We start from the raw sequence: 19,642 nt of genomic DNA on the forward strand, positions 1-19,642 counted from the left end.
CAAGTTGACGGGGACGGAGGGCTTTATCAACTTAGTCAATATGAACGATTCTAGCTCATGTTACCGTACGATGTTCATCAAACGGCCGTAGTGCTTCTTCAACCTCTGGTCTTCTTGCTCCAGCCGCCCAAACCAGCATCAGTCGTGCCGCGTGCTCCTGCCTCCCGTGGCCGGCTGTGATGCCGCGGAGGCCTCACCACCCCCTACTACTCCCACCGCTGTCCAGGCCATCCCTCTACTCACCCACACCCCCTGTTATTCTGCGGCGATAGCAGCCTCACACCGCAGCCGAACCAGTGAGTCCTTGTACTCTGCTTCGCGTGGGCATCCACTGCTGCGTCTTCCTCGGCTCCGAATCGTCCCCTTCCTAGGCCTCGCCGTCGTCCACCGCCGTGGTGCTCTCGGTGCGGCGTGGTCAACGTGGTCAAGGAACGACTTCCATCAGACGTGGACTGTACGTGGAGAGGCTGACAGCTGGGTCCACGGCCGCCGCAAGGAAGTGCCTCCTTATTACGCGCAAAATAATGATTCCTCCACCTGACAGCGGGGACCCACCGAACGGGCCACCGTATTTCGCGAAAAAAATGATTCGCCCCCCTGACTGCTGGGACCCACCAGCTACATCTTCGCACGCAAGGAAGTGCCTGACAGTCGGGACCCACCTGGTCGAAGCGTACGTAGCGTTGTCATTCTGGTCGCGAACGGGTACGGACATATTGGTCGATGTAGAGGCGTGCACGTAGCATGTACACGTACGTACAGCGGCGAGGGTGCAAGAAAGAAAATACGGCCACGTACGTACATATGGGCAGGGTGTCTAACGCCTATCGCGCATACGTACATGGCTGGGTCGGAATGGAGAAACAGCGTCGTCGTCGTGTTCATGGGGAGCCAACCGGCTGGGTCGGAACGGAATGCATGGCCATGTTCATCGGGAGGGCTTGGACGGAACAGGCGATGGATACGAGGCCTGGCGTACCGAACAACGGAGGAAACGGCCTTGTGTTCTACCGGCCACGTTCGAAACGGGGTCCTTTTGATCGGGTGGGGCCTGGCGTACCGCAAAACGGAGGAAACGGACCTCCTACGGTCGAAACGGGGGTCCTGTTGATCGGGAGGGGTGTGGCGTACCGCAAAACGGACGAAACGGACCTCCTATGATCGAAACGGGGGTCCTGTTGATCGGGAGGGTTGTGGCGTACCGCAAAACGGACGAAACAGACTTGTGTTGGAGCGCTACGTACGGTCGAAACGGGGGGAGGGGTGTGGCGTACCGCAAAATGGGACTCCACGGGATACTGTTCATCTCCACCGTCGACCTCCTCCAGCCTCCACGGGCTCCTGTTCATCCAGCCTCCACCGCGCGCTACTCCACCGGCTACTGTTCAACCACCCCTCCACGGGCACCCCTCCACCGTGTACTGTTCATCCAGCCCTCCACACCATAGGGTCCTATTCAACCACCCCTCCACGGCCACCCCTTAGTAGCAGTGGTGAAGGAATCGCTCCATCGGGTTCAGTTAACAGCCATCGATCGATCGCTCGGGTTCAGTAACGCGTAGCCTGCAGTGCAATCGCTCGGGTTCAGTTAGATCCCAACACCTCGCTCAGCTTCAGTTAGAGCCAATGCCTCGCACACACGCGCGTACGTACGAGAGAAACGCGCATTGGTCCGCCCCCGACCTCCCACCGTAACCGGCAACTCTCCGAAATTTTCCTCCCCCTCGCTTCTACCACGGTTTTTTCCATCATGGACGGCCCAAAGAATGTCATGCAGCTGCATCTCCGGCCCACCCAGGACGAAAAGCCCATTTTCTATCATGATTTTTTGTCATAGAAGTAGGAGCCCACCACATCTATGATGATACCGGGTTTTGTCACAATTATCGTCATAGAAGTGTCATATATATGACAAAAAAAATTCCGTTCGTCCCAAAATGTCATGGATGTGTCTTTTTTTTTGTAGTGCTGGTTCGGCTGCGGTGTGAGGCTGCTATCGCCGCAGAATAACAGGGGTTGTGGGTGAGTAGAGGGATACCCTAGGCCAGCGCTGGGAGTAGTAGGGGGCGGTGAGGCCTCCGCGGCATCATAGCCGGCCACGAGAGGCAGGAGCATGCGGCACAATGGCGCTGCATTGGGCGGCTGGAGAAAGAAGACCAGAGGTTGAAGAAGCACTATGGCCGTTGGATGGACATCGTACGGTCACTGGAGCTACAATCGTTCATATTGACTAAGTTGATAAAGCCCTCCGTCCTCGTCAACTTAGTAGGCCCACATGTCAGCCACCCACTATGGTGGGTCCAAGCTAGCAGGGGGTATTCATTTTTTGGTGCGTAATAAGGAGGCACTTCCTTGCATGCAAAGATATAGCTGGTGGGTCCGACCTATCAGTGGGGGGGGACGTTTTTTTCACGAAATACAGAAGCCCTTCCCACGTACAGTGCACGTACAGTGCGTAATAAGGAGGAACTTTCCTTGCGTGCAACCATGGACCTCGTGGGTCCCAGCCGTCAGGCTCTCCATGTATAGTCCTCTTCCGATGACTCTCGTATGTTGACCAGGCCGCGCCGAGCGCACCGAGGCGGTGGACGACGGCAAGGCCCCAGACTGGAACGACCCGGAGATGGGGAAGACGCGGCAGTGGAGTCGCAGACGGAGAGGAGTGGGAAACTTAACTTGTTCGGGTGCGGCGTGGGCCTACACTCGGCAAAGAATAACAGCAGGTGCGGAGTGGAGGGATGGCCTGGCCGTCGGCGGGGTAGCATTTTGCTGAGGCGCGCAAAACAACGCCGCTAGACGCCGAAGTCTGGAGCAGGTGGTTCCGGCTGCGTTGGGGGAAGAAGACGAGAGATTGAAGAAGAATGTTGGCCGTTGGATGTAAATCCAACGCCTTCTTAGGCTTCGACCTACTGGCCCACATGTCAGCCAGTCCATTTGTTTATTTAGTCCATTTGGTGGGCTGGGTGAAACAATGATGTAGCATCTATGCAGCCCGTTTAAATCCCATTTGCATTTTTCTCGAAATCCGCGGACTTGCTGGGCTGGGTGAAAATATCATGTTGGGCTAGACGGAGAAATGTTATAAAAACATAAACACATGATTGCACGTCAGTAAAATCTTTGCAAGCTTATGTACGCAATCAGTAGGAGTTAACTTGGCAAGTTATATATAAACAATTATTATTATTATTTTGTAAGAACTTTCAACTTACGAAATAAAATATCATTTTAATTTGATGAGTTAATAGTACATGGGGTATTATTATTTTTTAAACTAGACGTGGGACAGTTGAGTTGGTTCTAGGGGAAAGTACTGGGAGAAAACTCAGTTTACATTGAAAAACAAAGTGGGAGAAAATTTAGAGACCTGCTGGGTCCACCTGAGGAGAGGAATATGTTGGGAGGAAGGAGATTCAAAGCACAGCAGCCGAGTGAACTAGTTTTTTTATGGACAAGTGAACTAGTTTACATACATTAGCAAATAGCCACTAAAAAAGCAATCAGGTTAATGGGTTCTTAAAAGAAATATTTCGGACAAAATAGATAATTACGACACATAGGCTAATGCATGAAACACTCAGATGATAAAGGTGCTTATAAACAGATAAAGTACAACATCTAGACCTTCCTGGCACGCTTGATCATGAGGCTGCGGCTATCCGTGTACTCGTCGGTTACGGGAAGCAGACACGCCCTCATGTCCAAGATCTGCCGTACATGTCGTAGCATGCGTATGCGTCCTTGACCGCGTAGGTTATGTAGGCTAGATTCAGAGGTACCTCCCACGTGTTCAGGTCGTCTTCTTTCATGTTGGCGTATCAAGGGTCGATGATGGTCTCAGCGAGGTCAACCACGGAGTCCTTCTCCTGCCCATTGCTGATGATCTTGTATTGCTTCTGGATGTCGACAAGCTTATTGCACCAGATGGCCGAATCGTCGCGTTCTTCCTTCTCTCCACTGTAGCGAAGGTGCAGTCAGCGCTGCCAATGAAACGGGCAAATGCTCCAGAACCTGGTGCAGCCATAGGACTGAGGCGAGGCAGAGCTTCACCAAGTCCATATCGTTGATGTACATCACATTCAACTTGGTGCAGCCATAGGACTGAACGGCGAACTAACTCCTTGTTGAAGTCCATATCCAGCAGGCTCACCCCTCGGATCACCATTGGAGTCTCTTCGAGTGAACGAGTGTGTAGGCGGCGGCAGCAGTTCGTTTTTCAGCTCTTGGGGAACTGGATTCAACAGTAAGCTGAGTGTGTACAGGCGACAACAGTTACTACCCCTCCCTCGTTCGTTGCACGCCCGGCAGAAGATGCACCCTCGGCGCATTCAAACGCCTCCATTAAGAAACCTACTCCGGCCACACGTCGGTTCACGAGCGGGTCTGTATTGGTATTGTAATAACAGGAGTTATTGGTCACTTTACTTAAATTTAATTAGCTTTAATAGAAATTTATACTTGAAACAAGCAAATGCATTGGCTCGTTCTATCAGTTCCACGGGATCAACATGCACAACAATTAGAATTATTATTCTCAGGACGCACACAATTAGCACATTTGTCGCACTTTCACAAAGATAATACTACCAAGTTTGAATTGTTTGTTATGGTTGCTGTCCTCTGCATCATCATGCCGTGTTTCCCAGCTTGCAAGATTCAGAACCAACAAATAAGATCCAAATAACAAGTACAACAAAGATGCCTACACATCTCATTGATTCCCAGCTTGCAAGATTCAAAACCAACAAGTAAGATCCAAATAATAAGTACAACAAAGATGCCTACACGTCTCATTGATTCCCAGCTTGCAAGATTCAGAACCAACAAATAAGATTCAAATAATAAGTACAACAAAGATGCCTACACATCTCACTGATTCCCAGCTTGCAAGATTCAGAACCAACCATTAAAGTGAATATCGGGATTAAATCCGTCTTGGCTAGCCATGTCATACAATCGAAGAACTTGGCGAATGCTCTTGACCGTCACAACATCTGTAGTAGAGTATTCCTGTTTGCACAGCATGTTTGCATAGCACAAACAAGGAGACAAGAGAGCATGATTTTGCTTTAGTTGAACCATTTTGTGCAGTTCCACCAAAATTGAGAGATGTTGCTCTTGACCATCACAACATCTGTAGTAGAGTATTCATGTTTGCACAGCATGTTTGCATAGCACAAACAAGGAGACAGGAGAGCATGGTTTCACTTTAGTTTAACCATTTTGTGCAGTTCCACCAAAATTGAGAGATGTTGCCCACGTGACATTTTAGTTGAACTGCACAAGACACTCATTCCAAAAAAAGTGTTTTGTGCAGTTCACCAAAAGGTCACAATAGCAACAAGGTGAAATGGATATCCCTATCTGCACAAAATGATAGAAAGTAAACAGTTGCTGGTCAATAAGAATATACTAAACATATACAAAATGAAAAGAAGCATCTTAATTATGTTCGTGGCAATCACGCAAGGACAGTAGAAATTTTAAAACGTCAGCACTGCTTCATGTTACCAGAAGCATTACGATCAATAATGAGATTCCTCGGATATGCGATTACTTTAATGGTGGCATTGCTTGTTTACCAGACACAGTAAATCAACAGCAGCTAAAGAGTTGGTTTAAGGGCATGGGACCATGGGGACACCAGGACACTCAGCAGCGTAAAGGAGCAACTTACTTATCATACTAGGGAAAACAGCAGGAGTGCCATTTGTAACACAGTTTAATTGCATCTTATCACTGGAGGCATTAGATTAACAATAACACTGGTTAGACATGTCCCTAAGGTAACAGTGTGATCGCTTCATTTTACATGCGCCCTTACAGCAAAAGGTTGGTTTACCCACAAAAAAACAGAAAAAGGTTGGTATAAGGACATGCGACAGTGGACGCATGTAACACCCCGGATGTGATTTACCCAATATGTACTCCAACTCTTGCCGTTTCTGGCCTTAAGTTATTTTATTTTCTCGGGTTCGGGTTTTTGTCTCTGTGTGTTGTTGTCGTTGTCATGCATCTCATATCATGTCATCATGTGCATTGCATTTGCATACGTGCTCATCCCATGCATCTGAGCATTTTCCCCGTTATCCGTTTTGCATTCCGACGCTTCGTTCTCCTCCGGTGGTCATTTCTACCTTTCTTTCGTGTGTGGGGATTAAACATTTCTGGATTGGACCGAGACTTGCCAAGCGGCCTTGGTTTACTACCGGTAGACCGCCTGTCAAGTTTTGTACCATTTGGACTTCGTTTGATACTCCAACGGTTAACCGAGGGACCGAAAAGGCCTCGTGTGTGTTGCAGCCCAACACCCCTCCAATTTGGCCCAAAACCCTCTCCATCATCTAGAGCATCCGATCACGATCGCGTGGCCGAAAACCGCACCTCATTTGGACTCTCCTAGCTCCTCCTATGCCTATATAAAGGCCCCTCCGAAATCTGGATCTCCTTCTTCCCCAAAACCCTAAGATCGGCTCCCCTCGCCGCTGGACGTGTCTGAATCGGACCGGACACGTCCGCTCGATCCGCCGCCGCCAATCCCGCGCTGCCACCTGTCCCGGGCGGGCGCCCACATCGCCGCCGCCACGCCGGCCCGCCCGAGCCCGCTGCGAGCCCCCGCGGCCCGTTCCTCCGCCTCCCCGCGCACGCGCCTTCGCCCGCACCGCGCCGCCTCCTCCCTCGAGTACAGTCGCCGGCGCCGCCGCGAGCTGCCGCCGGATCTCCGCCGCCCGCTGACCTCGCCGCACCTCGCCACCCGCGGCCACTCCGGTGACCGCGCCCGCCTCCGCCGTCACCACTCCGGCGTCCACCCGGCCGGCCTCGTCCTCCTCCCCGCGACAAGCCCACTCCGGCGAGCAAGTCCACTCCGGTGAACAGTATTTCCAGCGATCTTCGTAATCCGCGTCGATCCGGATCCAGATCTGGGTTTTGCCTCGGGTTGACTTTTTGCCCGAAACCCTAGATAAATTGCTATGTTCATCGCATTGTATCTTTGCATCCGTAGCTCTGTTTTGGGCATATAGCATATCAAAATGTTTGTCTCAAAGAGTAGATCATTTCATCTCATTGCATCATTTTCATTTGAGTTCATCTTCATGCCCGAAATGCTGTTAGAAGAGTGCTACTTGAGATATTTGTCAGATCTGCTGCTCCATTTAGATATTTGCCATTTTTGCCATGATTATTGTGTGCATGTTATGCCCATGAGCTCTACATATGTTTTGTTAAGAGTTTTGCCATCTTTCCAGAGGTGCAACCCATGTATTTTTGTGATGTGTGTGGTGACTAGCACAAGCTTGCAAAGTGAGGCATTTGCTAATGCTGATTTCAGGGACTTAGCATTTCCACTATGTCCTTGAGCTGTTTATCTCATATGGCCATATGTTCATGTTGTTTCCTAGTGATCCGTGCCTCTTTTGAGGATGATCAGTAAGGATGTTTTGTTAATATTGTAGTGCTCTATCCATCCATGTCTTTGTTTGCAATTATGGAGCACCCTAGCTTGAGTCAATCGAGCTCTACTTTTTTCATTTCGTGAATCTGGGCAGATTGTCTACTTCTTAGCGATTTTGCCGATGATGTTGTAGTTGATCCGTGCATGCTATGCTATTGTTCTTATCATGTATAGCTTGCATTTTGTGTATTCTGGATGGGTGTATGCTTAGATTGTCATTACTTGCTTTGTAGTGAGTGCTTCGAGCTCGTAAACATGCCTACTTGATATCTGTTTCAGCATGCTCCAGTTTTCACTAAGTCTGAGAACTGATTATGTTTTTGCCATGTTCACATGCTTGCAAATGTATTTTCTGATCCCTTTTGGCTCATGGTCACTAAGGGACTTTTGTTAAGCTCTTTGAGTATCTCCATGCCATGCTTTACTTTGCCATGTTCAGGTCCTGTAGCATATTGTTTTCATGCTCCGCAGAGTGCTATCTGATCTGAAATTCCAGACAAGTGTTAATTTCACTAAGTCTGAAATCTGTTTACCAAATGCATTTTTGCCATGCTTGTTTGAACCTGTTAATGGATGAATTGGCCGTAGCTCAGTGCTAGACTTTTCTTAAGCATCATGAATGGATTCCTGTCCTATATTTTGTTGCCATGTTTAGGTGCCGTAGCATGTTCATCTTGTTACATTTAGATGACTACTTGCTGTAAATCGCAGAACGTGGTCATATTTGAATTGCTTGCCATTTTCAAACCGTAACTCCGATTCCGGCGTTCTTTATATCGTTTTCAAGCGATTTCATATCATCTTTCCAGTGGCACACTTGGATTTCCAATTTGAGGCCAGGTTTATGCATTCCTTGTCAAATCTTGCATATGCATCCCGCATCGCATCCCGCATAGCATACCATCCTTGCATCATATTGTTTGAGCCTTGCACGTGGTTGATTGTGTTTCGTTTGCTTGTTTGTCTTGTTTGGGTAGAGCCGGGAGACGAGTTCGCTAATGAGGAGCCCATTGAGTTTGCTTTCGAGGATCCAGTCAACTCTGACAACTTTGCAGGCAAGATGATCATACCCTCGAAATCAGTACTATCTTTGCTTTGCTAGATGCTCGCTCTTTTGCTATGCCATGCTACGATGCCTACCACTTGCTTTCAAGCCTCCCAAATTTCCATGTCAAACCTATAACCCACCATGTCCTAGCAAACCGTTGATTGGCTATGTTACCGCGTTGCTCAGCCCCTCTTATAGCGTTGCTAGTTGCAGGTGAAGATTGGAGGCCGTTCCTTGTTGGAACATTATTTACTTGTTGGGATATCATTATATTGCCATGTTATCTTAATGCATCTATATACTGGGTAAAGGGTGGAAGGCTCGGCCTCTCGCCTAGTGTTTTGTTCCACTCTTGCTGCCCTAGTTTCCGTCATATCGGTGTTATGTTCCCGGATTTTTGCGTTCCTTATGCGGTTGGGTTATAATGGGAACCCCTTGACAGTCCGCCTTGAATAAAACTCCTCCAGCAATGCCCAACCTTGGTTTTACCATTTTCCACCTAGCCTTTTCCCTTGGGTTTCTCGGACTCAAGGGTCATCTTATTTTAAACCCCCGGGCCAGTGCTCCTCTGAGCGTTGGTCCAACCTAGAGCACCGTGCGGGGCAGTCCCTTGGCAACTTGGGTTACGTTGGATCCCGTACTCTTAGCTTATCCGGTGTGCCCTGAGAACGAGATATGTGCAGCTCCTATCGGGATTTGTCGGCACAGCGGGTGGTGTTGTTGGACTTGTTTTAATATTGTCGGAGTTGTCTTCAAGAACCGGGATACCGAGTCTGATCGGAGCGTCTCAGGAGGAGGTCTATTCCTTCGTTGACCGTGAGAGCTTGTCATGGGCTAAGTTGGGACTCCCCTGCAGGGATTTGAACTTTCGAAAGCCATGCCCATGGTTATGGGCAGATGGGAATTTGTTAATGTCCGATTGTAGATAACTTGAACCTTAATTTAATTAAAATGAATCAAGAGTGTGAGTTACCGTGATGGTCTCTTCTCGGCGGAGTCCGGGAAGTGAACACGGTGTTGGAGTAATGCTTGCGCAGTTTGTTCTCTAGTTTCTCATTCACGCTTTGCCTCCTCTTCTCGCTCTCTTTTGTGATCATGATAGCCACCATATATGCTAGTCGCTTGCTGCAGCCTCCACATATTTTTACCTTGCCTTACCTATAAGCTTAAATAGTCTCGATCGCGAGGGTGCGAGATTGTTGAGTCCCTGTGGCTCACAGATTACTTCCAAACCAGATGCAGGGCCTGATGTTTCCGCTCCAGATGACGCGCTTGAGCTCAAGTGGGAGTTCGACGAGGACTCTCAATGATACTATGTGTTTTTCCCTGATGATCAGTAGTGGTGCCTAGTTGGGGGTGATTGGGACCGTGTCGCATGTTGGGTTATCTTTTATTTTGGCGTCGTAGTCGGGCCATGAGTGTTTGAATGCTGTAATGCTATTTATGTACTTTGTGTGACGTGGCGAGTGTAAGCCAACTATGTATTTCCCCTTTTATTATCTATATTACATGGGATGTTGTGATGATTTTCTAACTTGCGACATTGCTTTCAATGCGGTTATGTCTCTAAGTCGTGCCTCGACATGTGGGAGCTATAGCCGCATCGAGGGCGTTACAACGCATCAGCACAATGTACCTACAAGGAGGCATAAAGTGGTGATGCCGAGCTTGTTCATGCTATGTGAAGGCAGCAAACCTAATCCTGGAGACCTTTTACTATGTGAGGGCAGCAAATCTAATCCTGGAGGTCTTTTACTATGTGAGGGCAGCAAATCTAATCCTGAGACCTTTTACTAAGTGAGGGCAGCAAATCTAATCCTGAGACCTTTTACTATGTGAGGGCAGCAAATCTAATCCTGAGACCTTTTACTATGTGAGGGAAGCAAATCTAATCCTGGAGACCTTTTACTATGTGATGGCAGCAAATCTAATCCTGGACATACTCTGTTGACTTGTCCACCAGCTGCCACTTTCTATCCTTTTTTCAACCAATAATAGATCTCTTCCTTATCCAGTTTGTACTGCGTTTTCCCATTATTTCCCTTTTCAACCAAGAGACCGGTTGGGTATCCGGTCTCTACTACTTTCACCATATTATTTCCTCTTTGAATCAAGTCCTAGATTCATGCTACAACTTTCCCCCCTTTCTTCATTGTTTGAACAAAGCCCTAGATTCGAATGCATGAAGTAGCTTTACCTCTAATAATACTAAAAAATTAGGTGGCTTTGGAAGAGCTGATGGGAGTAGAAAAATATGCACATGCAGACACGTGGGGAGCTGGGGCAGTAGAGCAAGGACACTTTCAAAGAACTTATACTTGAGGGTCGTCGGGATGTCGGCGGCAGCAAGTTGGATCTGCGGACAATACGGCAGGGAGGAAGAAGGGTCGGAGGACCTCCCGAGTCGGCCTGTGTCGGAGAGAACGGCACGGGCAGAGGATCGGGCCCCTCATGCACCTTTTAGTCCTCTACACACACCGGCCAAAGGGATCCGGCTGGATCTGTGACCAGCGGGGAGCAGAGAGAAAATGTCGCTACCACTATCTTATTTATATCTGGAGAGGTTGAGAGAATGAAGAGAGCAACCCTAGTAAAGCAAGCGCTCAGGCCCCTGCGTCCATATATAGTGGAGTGATTATCTTTTTTCTCTCCACAACAAGCGTTTCAATTTGTGTACATGGCATTAAAGAAAAGAAACTCTCTATTTAAGGTGACTACTCTACGGCTCCTACTTACTACTACTACAGTACTACCTCCGTCCTGGTTTATAGGTCCCTTTTATAGTTTGAGCCAAATTTTGACTAAAGATTTAACTAACAAAATGTTAATGCATGTCAAGATAAATTATCTCATTGGATTCGTATTTGAACATAGTTTTGAAAAATATAATGTTTGGTGACATGCGTGAACATTTTCTTAGTTTAATCTATGGTAAAAATTTGGCACGAAATACAATGGGGACCAATAAACCTAGACAGAGGTAGTATTGTTCACTTGTGCTCCCCGCCCCTCCATTCATTGAACAACCCCACGGGTGAATAAACATATAGTAAGTACTGTATTTATATAGAACGAACAAGCTTGAACTATTTTCGCGTAGTTAAAAGTTGAGGGCGGGGCTTTTCCCGGGCAGTACGCGCGGCAGTTTTCGGGTAGATGCTACCTCTTGAGCACTGCGTTGGATTTCCCCGAAGAGGAGAGGATGATGCAGCAAAGTAGCGTAAGTATTTCCCTCAGTATTTGAGAACCAAGGTATCAATCCAGTAGGAGACCACGCACAAGTCCCTCGTACCTACACAAAACGATAGCTACTCACAACCAACGCGATTAGGGTTGTCAATCCCTTCATGGTCACTTACGAGGGTGAGATCTTATAGAGATGATAAATAATATTTTTGGTATTTTTAATAGATAGATGCAAAGTGAAAAGTAAAAGGCAAAGTAAAAACAAAGCAAGTAAATAAAACGATAGAGATTGATATGATGAGAATAGACCCGGGGGCCATAAGTTTCACTAGTGGCTTCTCTCAAGAGCATAGATTTTCTACGGTGGGTGAACAAATTACTGTTGAGCAATTGACAGAATTGAGCATAGTTATGAGTATATCTAGGTAATGATCATGTATATAGGCATCACGTCCGAGACAAGTAGATCGAAACGATTCTGCATCTACTACTATTACTCCACTCATCGACTGCAATCCAGCATGCATCTAGAGTATTAAGTTAAATACAGAGTAACACCTTAAGCAAGATGACATGATGTAGAGGGATAAATTCATGCAATATGATCCATCTTGTTATCCTCGATGGCAACAATACAATACGTGCCTTGCTGCCCCTTCTGTCACTGGGAAAGGACACCGCAAGATTGAACCCAAAGCTAAGCACTTCTCCCATTGCAAGAACTACCAATCTAGTTGGTCAAACCAAAAAGGATAATTCGAAGAGACTTGCAAAGATAACTCAATCATACATAGAAGAATTCAGAGAAGATTCAAATATTTTCCATAGATAATACTGGATCATAAACCCACAATTCATCGGTCTCAACAAACACACCGCAAAATAAGATTACATCGAATAGATCTCCACGAGAGAGGGGGAGAACATTGTATTGAGATCCAAAAAGAGAGAAGAAGCCATCTAGCTACTAGCTATGGACCCGAAGGTCTGAAGTAAACTACTCACACTTCATCGGAGGGGCTATGGTGTTGATGTAGAAGCCCTCTGTCGTGGATGCCCCCTCCGACGGAGCTCCGGAACAGGCCCCAAGATGGGATCTCGTGGATACAGAAGGTTGCGGCGGTGGAATTAGGTTTTTGGCTCCTCTTTCGATCTGTCGGGGGTACATAGGTATATATAGGAGGAAGGAGTACGTCGGTGGAGCAACAGGGGGGCCACGAGGTAGGGGGCGCGCCCTCCACCCTCGTGACTGCCTCTGGCACTGCTTGGAGTTGGGTCCAAGTCTCCTGGATCACGTTCGGTGAGAAAATCACGTTCCCGAAGGTTTCATTCCGTTTGGACTCTGTTTGATATTCCGTTTCTTCGGAACACTGAAATAGGCAAAAAACAGCAATTCTGGGCTGGGCCTCCGGTTAATAGGTTAGTCCCAAAAATAATATAAAAGTGGAAAATAAAGCACAATATAGTCCTAAACAGTAGATAAAGTAGCATGGAGCAATCAAAAATTATAGATACGTTGGAGACGTATCAGGCATCCCCAAGCTTAATTCCTGCTCGTCCTCAAGTAGGTAAATGAAAAAAAAGAATTTTTGATTCGGAGTGATACTTTGGCATAATTTCAATGTAAATCCTCTTCATTGTGGTATGAATATTTAGATCCCAAAGATTCAAGACAAAAGTTAATATTGACATAAAAATTAATAATACTTCAAGCATACTAACTAAGCAATTATGTCTTCTCAAAATAACATGGCCAAAGAAAGTTATCCCTACAAAATCATATAGTCTGGCTATGCTCCATCTTCCCCACACAAAATATTTAAATCATGCACAACCCCGATGACAAGCCAAGCAATTGTTTCATACTTTAACATTTTCAAAACTTTTTCAATCTTCACGCAATACATGAGCGTGAGCCATGGATATAGCACTATATGTGGAATAGAATGGTGGTTGTGGAGAAGACAAAAAGGGAGAAGATAGTCTCACATCAACTAGGCGTATCGACGGGCTATGGAGATGCCCATCAATAGATATCAATGTGAGTGAGTAGGGATTGACATGCAACGGATGCACTTAGAGCTATAAGTATATGAAAGCTCAACAAAAGAAACTAGGTGGGTGTGCATCCAACTCGCTTGCTCACGAAGACCTAGGGCATTTGAGGAAGCCCGTCATTGGAATATACAAGCCAAGTTCTACAATGAAAAATTCCCACTAGTGTATGAAAGTGACAAAACGAGAGACCCTTTATCATGAAGATCTTGGTTCTACTTTGAAGCACAAGTGTGGTAAAAGGATAGTAGCATTGTCCCTTCTCTCTTTTTCTCTCATTTTTTCTCTTTTTTTTATTTGGGCCTTCCCTTTTTTTATGGCCTCTTTTTTTCTCTTTTTTTATTTTTCGTCCAGAGTCTCATCCCGACTTGTGAGGGAATCATAGTCTCCATCATCCTTTCCTCACTTGGGACAATGCTCTAAAAATGATGATCATCACACTTTTATTTTTCATACAACTCAACAATTACAACTCGATTCTTAGAACAAAATATGACTCTATATGAATGCCTCCGGCGGTGTACCGGGATATGCAATGAATCAAGAGTGACATGTATGAAAGAATTATGAACGGTGGCTTTGCCACAAATACGATGTCAACTAGATGATCATGCTAGCAATATGACAATGATGGAGCATGTCATAATAAACGGAAAGGTGGAAAGTTGCATGGCAATATATATCGGAATGGCTATGGAAATGCCATGATAGGTAGGTATGGTGGCTGTTTTGAGGAAGGTATATGGTGGGTGTATGATACCGGCGAGAAGTGCACGGTATTAGAGAGGCTTGCAATGGTGGAAGGATGGGAAAAAGTGTGTATAATCCATGGACTCAACATTAGTCATAAAGAACTCATATACTTATTGCAAAAATCTAGAAGTTATCAAAGCAAAGTATTACACGCATGCTCCTAGGGGGATAGATTGGTAGGAAAAGACCATCACTCGTCCCCGACCGCCACTCATAAGGAAGACAATCAATAAATAAATCATGCTCCGAGTTCATCACATAACTGTTCACCATACATGCATGCTACAGGAATCACAAACTTCAACACAAGTATTCTTTAAATTCACAACTACTCAACTAGCATGACTCTAATATCACCATCTTCATATCTCAAAACAATTATCAAGCATCAAACTTATCTTAGTATTCAACGCACTCAAAAGAAAGTTTCACATATCTTGAATACCAATTATATTAACATTAAGAAAATTACCATGCTATTAATAACTCTCAAAATAATTTAAGGGGAGCATGAGAGATCAATAGTTTCTTTAAAACAAATCCACCACCATGCTCTAAAATATCTAAGTGAAGCACTAGAGCAAAAATTATCACGCTCAAAAGATATAATTGAAGCACTATGAGCAAAGCTATCAAGCTCAAAATATATAAGTGAAGCACATAGAGTATTCTAGCAAATTCCAATTTATGTATGGCTCTCTCAAAAGATGTGTACAGCAAGGATGATTGTGGTAGACTAACAAGCAAAGACACAAATAATAAAAGACGCTTCAAGCAAAACACATATCATGTGGTCAATAAAAATATAGCTCCAAGTAAATTACCGATGGAAGTGAACGAAAGAGGGGATGCCTTCCGGAGCATCCCCAAGCTTTGACTTTTTGGTGTCCTTGGATTATCTTGGGGGTGCCATGGGCATCCCCAAGCTTAGTCTCTTGCCACTCCTTGTTCCATAATCCATCAAAAAGAATTCACCCAAAACTTGAAAACTTCACAACACAAAACTCAATAGAAATCTCGTGAGCTCCGTTAGAGAAAGAAAACAAAAGACTACTTTAAGGTACTGTAATTAACTCATTCTTTATTTATATTGGTGTTAAACCTACTGTATTCCAACTTCTCTACGGATTATAAACTATTTTACTAGCCATAGATTCATCAAAATAAGCAAACAACACACGCAAAACAGAATCTGTCAAAAACAGAACAGTCTGTAGTAATCTATTACTAACGCAAAATTCTGGAACCCAAGAAATTCTACCAAAATTATAAGACCTGGATAATTTGTTTATTGATTAGCAGCAATTGGAATCAGTATTTTATCACATGCTGGTGATTTTTAACAATTCGGGCACTGAGCGCAAAGTTTCTGGAAATTACAGCAAGATCAAATAACTATCATCCAAGAAGATCCAATAGGTCTAGCTTGGCACAAACACTAATTAAAAGATAAAACCACATCTAAACAGAGGCTAGATGGATTATTTATTCCTAAACAGAAGCAAAAACAAAAAATACAAAATAAAATTGGGTTGCCTCCCAACAAGCGCTATCGTTTAACGCCCCTAGCTAGGCATAAAAGCAAGGATAGATCTAAGTATTGCCATCTTTGGTAGGCAATTCTTCAATGAGGCATCTACCTCCTTTAGAATTTTCTTTATTTCTAGTAATTGTCAAATTTTTAGGCAAAAGATCGAAAAATTCATTCATAGAAAAAGGTTCCCTAATGATGGTAAAAAGATTGGGATGAACACTTATAGATTTAAGATCCGCAGTTTCCTTACTAGATGATTCACCCTTATTCTTAGGAACATAAATAAGCTTAGTATTTTTAGTAGACGAACTTGGAGTGTTTTGTACGGAAGAAAAAGCGGTTCCCAAGTTGGTGATGATACCCTCAAGTTTATCGATTCTTGTGGAATCTATGTTTATTTTCTCATGCACTATGGGTTCTTTTTCTTTAATATTTTTCAAAGTCATTCCTACCTTAGATCCATATTGGGTAATTTGATTGTGGATCTTTTTATCAAGATTTTCAATTGATTCAATGGTAGCAACTTTATTCTCAATAATTTCAAGTCTTTGCACAACATGCTCCAAAGTTAACGTAGTTCCATTAACCAAAAGCGGTGGTGAGCCAAATAAATCTATTAAAGCATTATAAGAATCAAAAGTATGGCTACCCAAGAAATTCCCTCTGGTAATGGTATCAAGGATATATCTATACCAAGGATTAGCACCTACATAAAAATTACGAATAAGAACTGAAGTAGATTGCTTCCTGGTAGATCTATTTTGAGCATTGCAAATTCTATACCAAGCGTCTTTCAGATTTTCTCCCTCCCTTTGCTTAAAATTTGGAACTTCATTCTCGGGAGATAATGGAGAAGATATGAGACTAGTCATAATGACAAGCAAGCAAACTGACACGCGAGCAAACAGAAAGGCAACGAGAAAAAGGCAAACGGGAAAGAGAGGAGGAGATTAGGAAAGAGAGGGCGAATAAAACGGCAAGGGTGAAGTGGGGGAGAGGAAAACGAGAGGCAAATGGCAAATAATGTAATGCGAGAGATAGGGATTGCGATGGGTACTTGGTATGGTTGACTTGCTTGCGTGAATCTCCCCAGCAACGGCACCAGAAATTCTTCTTGCTACCTTTTGAGCACTGCGTTGGATTTCCCTGAAGAGGAGAGGATGATGCAGCAAAGTAGCGTAAGTATTTCCCTCAGTTTTTGAGAACCAAGGTATCAATCCAATAGGAGAGCACACACAAGTCCCTCGTACCTACACAAAACGATAGCTACTCGCAACCAACATGATTAGGGGTTGTCAATCCCTTCACGGTCACTTACGAGGGTGAGATCTGATAGAGATGATAAATAATTTTTTTGGTATTTTTGATAGATAGATGCAAAGTGAAAAGTAAAAGGCAAAGTAAAAACAAAGCAAGTAAATAAAGCGATAGAGATTGATATGATGAGAATAGACCCGACGGCCATAGGTTTCACTAGTGGCTTCTCTCAAGAGCATAGATTTTCTACGGTGGGTGAACAAATTACTGTTGAGCAATTGACAGAATTGAGCATAGTTATGAGTATATCTAGGTAATGATCATGTATATAGGCATCACGTCCGAGACAAGTAGATCGAAACGATTCTGCATCTACTACTATTACTCCACTCATCGAGTGCAATCCAGCATGCATCTAGAGTATTAAGTTAAATACAGAGTAACACCTTAAGCAAGATGACATGATGTAGAGGGATAAATTCATGCAGTATGATAAAAACTACATCTTGTTATCCTCGATGGCAATAATACAATACGTGCCTTGCTGCCCCTTCTGTCACTGGGAAAGGACACCGCAAGATTGAACCCAAAGCTAAGCACTTCTCCCATTGCAAGAACTACCAATCTAGTTGGCCAAACCAAAAAGGATAATTCGAAGAGACTTGCAAAGATAACTCAATCATACATAAAAGAATTCAGAGAAGATTCAAATATTTTCCATAGATAATACTGGATCATAAACTCACAATTCATCGGTCTCAACAAACACACCGCAAAAGAAGATTACATTGAATAGATCTCCACGAGAGAGGGGGAGAACATTGTATTGAGATACAAAAAGAGAGAAGAAGCCATCTAGCTACTAGCTATGGACCCGAAGGTCTGAAGTAAACTACTCACACTTCATCGGAGGGGCTATGGTGTTGATGTAGAAGCCCTCCGTGGTGGATGCCCCCTCCGGCGGATCTCCGGAATAGGCCCCAAGATGGAATCTCGTGGATACAGAAGGTTGCGGCGGTGGAATTAGGTTTTTGGCTCCTCTTTCGATCTGTCGGGAGTACGTAGGTATATATAGGAGGAAGGAGTACGTCGATGGAGCAACAGGGGGGCCATGAGGTAGGGGGGCGCGCCCTCCACCCTCGTGACCGCCTCTGGCACTTCTTGGAGTAGGGTCCAAGTCTCCTGGATCACGTTCGGTGAGAAAATCACGTTCCCGAAGGTTTCATTCCGTTTGGACTCCGTTTGATATTCCGTTTCTTCGAAACACTGAAATAGGCAAAAAAAACAGCAATTCTGGGCTGGGCCTCTGGTTAATAGGTTAGTCCCAAAAATAATATAAAAGTGGAAAATAAAGCCCAATATAGTCCTAAACAGTAGATAAAGTAGCATGGAGCAATCAAATATTATAGATACGTTGGAGATGTATCAGTAGGCGGTTTGACAGAGAGGCGAGGAGGGTGAGCGAGTGGGGCTGTGCGATTTGACGGCGCGTTACTGCTGGAAAGACTTGTGATATGACCACTCACTATAGTCATGAATTACTGGCGCTCCGACCGGGATGATGCCCCCCTTCCGTTCCGCGCTCTAATATGGTGCATGACACATCGACCCGGATGCTGGCTCTCCCACATGTCGGAGTAGTAAGAAGGAGCAAAGAATGATGCGGTATATACTAGTACTATACTACTCCCTCCGTTCCTAAATATAAGTCTTTGGAGAGATTTCACTATGGACCACATACGGAGAAAAATGAGTGAATCTACACATAAAATGCATATATATACATCCGTATGTGGTCCACAGTGAAATATCTATGAAGACTTATAGTTAGGAACGGAGGGAGTACTACTCAGGTCGGAGGAGTGCGAACCACGGCAGCCCAGTGAACCAGCTGTGCGAACCACGGTAGCCTAGTGAACCAGCAGTAGAAAACAATAATGTTGTGATATGGCCATAAAAACAATGTGCTACGGTCCACACTGTAGCATGTACAGTAACACTCCTCTTTGTTTGGATCCCTGAGTTAGAGCTAGTTTGGGTTGAAATAGCCTCAAATTATCAAAACAAGAGGGGTTAGTTTGAGCTAGTTTGCTCTAACCCAGCTAAAAAAACTAGCCCGGTGGAGAGGTTCTAATTGGGTTAGTTATCCTGGGCCCACTAAAAGAGAACTAAAAAAATCTCACCTGCCCGCACCAGATCGCTCCCCTAAAAAAATCTCACCTGCCCGCACCAGATCACTCCCCCCCTCTCGCACGACTCCTCTCTGTTCCCCATAGGGCCGCCCGCCCAAGCGCCGCTCGCCCTCTCTCTCCTCCGGTCGCCCTCTCCTTCCAGCCTCCGCCGCCCTACTCCAGCC

The sequence above is a fragment of the Triticum urartu genome, chromosome 5A, assembly GCF_056163025.1.
Source record: "Triticum urartu cultivar PI428250 chromosome 5A, HENAU_Tu73, whole genome shotgun sequence".
NCBI lineage: Eukaryota > Viridiplantae > Streptophyta > Magnoliopsida > Poales > Poaceae > Triticum > Triticum urartu.